At 37.8% G+C, this 6677-nt stretch overlaps 2 pseudogenes; both read left to right on the top strand.

Moving 5' to 3' along the window:
* The first annotated feature begins 1746 nt into the window (after positions 1 to 1746).
* On the top strand, positions 1747 to 2060 carry LOC112317821 (peptidyl-prolyl cis-trans isomerase A pseudogene; annotated as a pseudogene).
* Positions 2061 to 3248: 1188 nt separating this feature from the next.
* On the top strand, positions 3249 to 4965 carry LOC112317860 (probable ATP-dependent RNA helicase DDX5 pseudogene; annotated as a pseudogene).
* Positions 4966 to 6677: the final 1712 nt, after the last annotated feature.

Here is a 6677-nt window from a genome sequence, read left to right as displayed (position 1 = left end):
GGCAAAAGAAACAAAAGCAAAAATAAACAAAGGGGACTACATCAAACTAAAAAGTTTTTGCACAGTGAAGGAAAACATCAACAAAATAAAAAGACAACCTACAGAATGGGAGAACATACTTGCTGATATATCTGATAAGGGATTAATATCCAAAAATTATAAAGAACTTACAAAATTCAGTGCCAAAAAACCAAACAACCCAACATAAAAATGGGCAAAGGACTTGAATAGACACTTCTCTAAAGAGGACATGCAGATGGCCAGTAGACATATGAAAAGATGCTCAGTGTCACTAATCATCAGAGAAACGTAAATTGAAACCCACAATGAGATATTATCTCACACCTGTCAGAATGGCTATCATCACTAAATCAACAAATAAGTGCTGGTGAGGATGTGGAGAAAGGGGAACACTTGCACTGTTGGTGAAAATGCAGATCGGTGCAGCCACTGTGGAAAGCAGTATGGAGATACGTCAAAAAATTAAAAATGGATGTGCCTTTCAACACAGCTATCCCACTTCTGGGAATATATGCAAAAGAACCCAAAATACTAATTCAAAAGAACATAAGCACCTCTATGTTCATTGCAGCATTATTTACAATTGCCAAGATATGAAAGCAGCCCAAGTGTCCATCAGTAGATGAATGGATAAAACAACTATGGGATGTTTACACACTGGAATACTACTTGGTTGTAAAAAAGAAGAAAATTTTACACTTTGCAAAAACATGGATGGATGGACCCGGAGAACATTAAGCTAAGTAAAATAAGCCAGTCAGAGAAAGACAAATACCATATGAGTTCACTCATATGTGGAATTTAATGGACGAACCAAACTAATAAGCAAAATAGAGACAGACTCATAAAGAGCAAGATGACAGCTCTGGATGGGGGGGATTTAGGGGATAGAGGGATTAAACAAAAACGTAAAATGACTCATGGACATGGACAACAGTATGGTGATTGCTGGGTAGAGGGGTGTATAAGGGAATTTAATAGTAATGGGAAAAATAAATAAAGATTAAATTTAACATGAGGCAAACACTTTTTAAAACAGTTTACTTAATGGCCTCAATCTGCTTTTCTTCCTATGAATCCTATAGGTCAGTGTTTGAACACACTTAAATGTAATTAGCACCAAGTGAGATTTTTGCATTCCCTTTTTAGCAGAGGATATAATTTCTAAATATAAACTCTTGTCACTTAATGATGAATACATGTGACTTCAGAGATAATGAAACCAGTTATTTCTAATGATATTTACTAAAATTTTCTTAGAACATGATAAATTATTTGTAATTGGTACATTTTAGTTTAAGCCTTGTATTTTGGTTTATTGTGAGGGTGCAGAATTAAGAATTAAGATAAAGTTAAAATTCAGGTTAGTTCTAGATCTGAGGCACTAATAGACAAAGGTAAACAAAGTGTTAGTTTTATGTTTAAAAAATAAAATAAAATAACCAAAATTAAGAAAATAGATGAATTTAATAGTAGATTTAAAACAACTGGAGAGAGCCCGCCTTGCAGACACAACCGCGGCCTCGGACCTTCCTGTGCCCAGCCATGGTCAACCCCACTGTGTTCTTCCACCTCACTGCTGAGGGCAAGCCTTTGGTCCATGTCTTCTTCAAGCTGTTTGCAGACAAAGTTCCAAAGACAGCAGAAAACTTATGTGCTCTGAGGACCAGGGAGAAAGGATTTCATTATAAAGCCTCCTGCTTTCACAGAATTATTCCAGGATTTATGTGCCAGGGTGATGACTTCACATACCACAATAGCACAGGTAGCAAGTCCATCTATGAGGAGAAATTTGATGATGAGAATTTCATCCTGAAGCACATAGGTCCTGGCATCTTGTCCATGGCAAATGCTGGACCCAACACAAACGGTTCCCAGTTTTTCATCTGCACGGCCAAGACTCAGTGGTTGGATGGCAAGCATGCAGTCTTCAGCCAGATGAAAGATGCATGGATGTTATGACAGCCATGGAGTGCTACGGGTCCAGCAATGGCAAGACCAGCAAGAAGATCACCATTACTGACTGTGGACAAGTTTAATAAATTTGACTTGTGTTTTATCTTAACTACCAGACCATTCCTTCTGTAGCTCAGAGAGCACCCCTTCACCCCCATCTGCTTGGAATGTTCTATAATCTTTGTGCTCTCAATACAGCTCATTGGGTTCCATGTTTTCTTTACCCCTTCCAAGTCTAGCTGGTTTGCAGAGTTAAGTTTACAATTATGAAATAAAAAGTAAACAACAACAACATCAAAAATAAAACAACTGAAGAGAGAATTAGGAAACTGGAAGACAGATCAGAAGAATAGAATATACAAAGAGTAAGACAGGATGATAGAGTGGGTAGGTTCTAAATCTACATTGTTCAATGTGGTGTGGCTATTTATACTTAAATTTAAATGAATTACAAGTAAATGAAGTTTAAAAATTTAGTTTCTCTCTCACACTAGCCACATTTCAAGTGCTCAACATCCACAACATCAGTATTCAACACAAAGGCTCGATAGTGCCAGCATAAATATAAAATGCTTCAATTGCAGCAGATTCTATTAGTGATGGACTAAATACTTGTTTGATTGGAGTCTCACAAATAAAGAAAATGGGGGCAGAAGCAATATTTGAGGGGATACGGCTGAAATATATCCAAAATTATCAAAAGACACTAAGCCACACTTTTCAGAAGACCATCAAATTCCAAAGAGGGAACTGAAGAAGAAAGCTGTATCCAGACCTAGAAAATCTTCAGGAAAACCAAAGACTTAATGGTAAAAAATTGAAAGCTTTCCCTTTGATGTCAGGAACAAGACAATGATGCCTGCTCTTACCACTTCTGTGTGACATTTCTTGGCCAGTGCAGGAAATAAAAAAAATCAGAAACATAAGAATCGGAAAGAAAGGGCAAGATGTCATTATTTGAGGACAGTATTATGTACATAAAAGATCTAAAAGAAATTGCACATAAATTATTAAAATTAATAAGTTGCTGAAAACAAAGTCAGTACACAAAAATTGAGCCACAAATGGTTGAAAAGTGAATTTTAAAAGGATACCACTTATGATCTCATTCATTTCCACTGGTCTCTTGGCAAGCATCTCTGGCTCCTGTCATTGCTGTCTCTATGCTGCTGCCACTCCCAAAAGTCTTCTCTGTCACTGAAGCCACCTCCAGTGACTTATTGCACCAATTCTCTCCACTTCATTTCCTACCAGCCTCAAGCATTGATGCCATGTCAAGTTATTCAAGTGACCCAGACCACAGCTGGGATGGAAGGTTTAGGGCACCTCAATATGGAGGAAGTAGGTCAGGGCCCCTGTTAGGAAAGAAGTTTGGAACCCATTGGGAGAAACTAATTTAAAAGAAGTGGAATCTTGATGAGCTGCCCACACTTGAGAACAATTTTTATCAAGAACACCCTGATTTGGCTAGGTGCACAGCACAAAAGATGGAGACATACAGAAGAAGCAAAGAAATTACAGTCAGAGGTCACAACTGCCCAGAGTCAGTTCTGAAGTTTTATGAAGCAAGCTTCCCTGCAAAAGTCATGAATGTAATTGCGAGATAGAACTTTAGTGAACCCACTGCTATTCAAGTTCAGAGATGGCCAGCTGCTCTAATTAGATTGGATGTGGTTGGAGTAGCAAAAATTGGATCTGGGAAAACATTGTCTTATTTGCTGTTTGCCATTGTCCACAGCAATCATCGGCCATTCCTAGAGAGAGGTGATGGGCCTATTTGCCTGGTGCTGGCACCAATTCGGGAACTAGCCCAACAGGTGCAGCAAGTTGCTGCTGAATACTGTAGAGTATGCCAATTGTAGTCAGTTTGTGTCTATGATGGCCCTCCCAAGGGACCACAAGTACATGATTTGGAAAGAGGTGTGGAAATCTGTTTTGCAACACCTGGAAATCAATCAGATAAGGCCTGACAGGCAAACTCTAAGATGGAGTGTGACTTGGCCAAAAGAAGTAAGACAACTGGCAGAAGATTTCCTGAATGACTGTATTTATATAAACATTGGTACACTGGAACTGAGTGCAAGCAAACCACAAATTCTTCAGACTGTGGATGTGTGTCATGCTGTAGAAAAGGATGAAAACCTTATTCATTTGACCGAAGAGATAATGAGTAAGAAGGGGAATAAAACCATTGTTTTTACTGAAAACAAAAGAGCATGCGATGAACCTACTAGAAAAATGAGGATAGACAGGTGATCTGCCTTGGCCATCCATGGTGGCAAGAGTCAACAGCAACGTGACTGGGTTCTAAATGAATTCAAATATGGAAAAGCTCCTGTCCTGATTGTTACAGATTTGGCCTCCAGAGGGCTAAATGTGGAAGATGTGAACTTTGTCATCAATTATGACTATCCTCACCCCTCACAGGATTATATTCATTGAATTGTAAGAACTACTTGCAGTATGAAAGCAGGCACAGCATACACTTTCTTTACTCCTAATAATATAAAGCAAGTGCATGACCCTCTCTCTGCTTCATGAAGCTCATCAAGCAATCAATCTTAAATTGCTTCAGTTGGTCCAAGACAGAGCTTCAGGTCGTTCCAGGGGTAGAGGAGGCATGAAGGATGACCACATGGACAGATACTCTGTGGGCAAAAGGGGTGGATTTAATACCTTTAGAGACAGGCAAAATTATGATAGAGGTTACTCTAGTCTGGTTAAGAGACTTGGGGGCAAAAACCCAGAATGGTGTTTATAGTGCTGCAAATTACACCAACAGGAGCCTTGGGTAAAATGTGTGTGGTATACAGACCAGTTCTATGCCTGGTAATCCTACAGGACTACCAGATGGTTATAATAACATTCAGTAATATGGAATTAATGTTCCAAAAATGTAGTGATACAAACCAACAGGCATATACATGCCCTGCTAGTACAGCTGTGCCTATGATTTACTATCCAATGCCAACAAGATATTCTCAATAAGACTTTACAAGTATATGTAAATGTCTGCTTTCCACAATTGCTCTTTGCATTGTGTATCATCAGACAAGACTGTTATTTAGGAAACCTGAGAAATGCAGAAATGACTACAGTGCAGTAGTAATTATGGTGCACTTCTTTGCTATTTAAGTTGGATATTTCTCTTACATTCCTGAAACAACTTTGGGGGTGGGGTTGTACTAGAAAATGCAGGCAATATTTTCACAAAAGTAAATGTACAGTGACTTGAAATACAATGCATACCCTTCCAGTAAAAAATATTTAAAGACTGAAAACAAAGGATAACTCAGTGACATAAAAATGATAAACTACCTAAAAACAAATCTTTCAAAATAAATGTAAGCTCTCTGTGTAGAAAACTATAAAATATTCTGAGAAACCAAAAAGAACTGAAGAAAGCAAGAGTTATACCATATTTATGAATTGGAAGACTCAGTATTCTAAAGGTATCAGGTCTCTCCAAATTGAGGTGTAGATTCAATGTGATTCCATCTCAACAGATTTTTTTGACAATCTGACTTAAAATTTATATGGAAATGCAAAAGACCAATATTAATAAGTCTCTCCCTTGAAGAAAAGCAAAGTGGAAAATCTCGCTCTTTCAAGTACCAAGACTTATTCTCACACAACATTGTCAACACTTACTCATAACAATCAGCAATTGAACAGAATACAGAGCCCAGAAACAGACACTTGAATATGTGGACATTGATGTTGACAAAAGTGTCACTGCAGAGTAATGGCACTTTTACTTAAATGGTCTCAGAACAACTGGTCATTCATAAGAAAAAATAAAACTTCACTCTTACCTCATACTGTATATAAAAGTCAGCCCCAGATATGTTCTGGACTAAATGTGAAAGGCAAAACAATGAAACTTGCATAAGATAATATAAAAGAATATTTTCATGACCTTCAATTAACACTAATTTTTTTAAAGACTGATATATTTGCCTATATTAAAACCAAGCTTATTGAAAGGCACTATCAGGAGAATACAAAATGCTGAAAGAGATTGGGGAAAGCACCTTGCAGCACGCTGAGCTGACAAAGGGACTATATATGGGAGAGTAAAAGAAGTACTGCAAACACCCCCCCAGAAAAATTGGCAAGAGATTGATTGAACTTTATAAAAGTAGAATCCCAGATGGTCAATAAACATGAAATGATGCTCACCCTCATCAGTTATTAGGGAAATGAAAATTAAAATCACAATAATATACCATTTCCCACTCACCAGAATGGCTAAAATTTCAGAAAACTGACTATTCTAGGATGTGAAGCTACTGAAAATTGTGTGCATTACAGGTGGGCATAAATCAGAACGATCACTTTGGGCAACTGTGGTGCTGTCTCCCCAAATTGAAAATATGCATACCCTGTATCCCAGCAATTCTACTCTTAGAGACATAGCCCCCAAATGTGCTCATAGGAATTACATGAGATGTATAAGAATGTACACAGCAGCAGCATCATATAAACAGCCTAAGTCTGGAAAGAACCCAAATGTCTATCAGAATGGATAGACTAGGTTATATTCACCTAAAAACTACAGCGAAAATGGTATTCTTTGAAAGTGATGACAATGAATTACAGCTATGTGTTGCAAGATGAAGAAATGGGCTCAAGTAACAATGAAGTGATGAGGAGGAGCCTTTCTGAGCTGGAGAAAAGTGAGCATACTACACAGAGAA

The sequence above is a fragment of the Desmodus rotundus genome, chromosome 4 (assembly GCF_022682495.2).
Source record: "Desmodus rotundus isolate HL8 chromosome 4, HLdesRot8A.1, whole genome shotgun sequence".
Taxonomy (NCBI): Eukaryota; Metazoa; Chordata; class Mammalia; order Chiroptera; family Phyllostomidae; genus Desmodus; species Desmodus rotundus.
The sequence above is the reverse complement of the archived record's forward strand: the minus strand, read 5'-3'. Positions and strand labels throughout refer to the sequence as shown.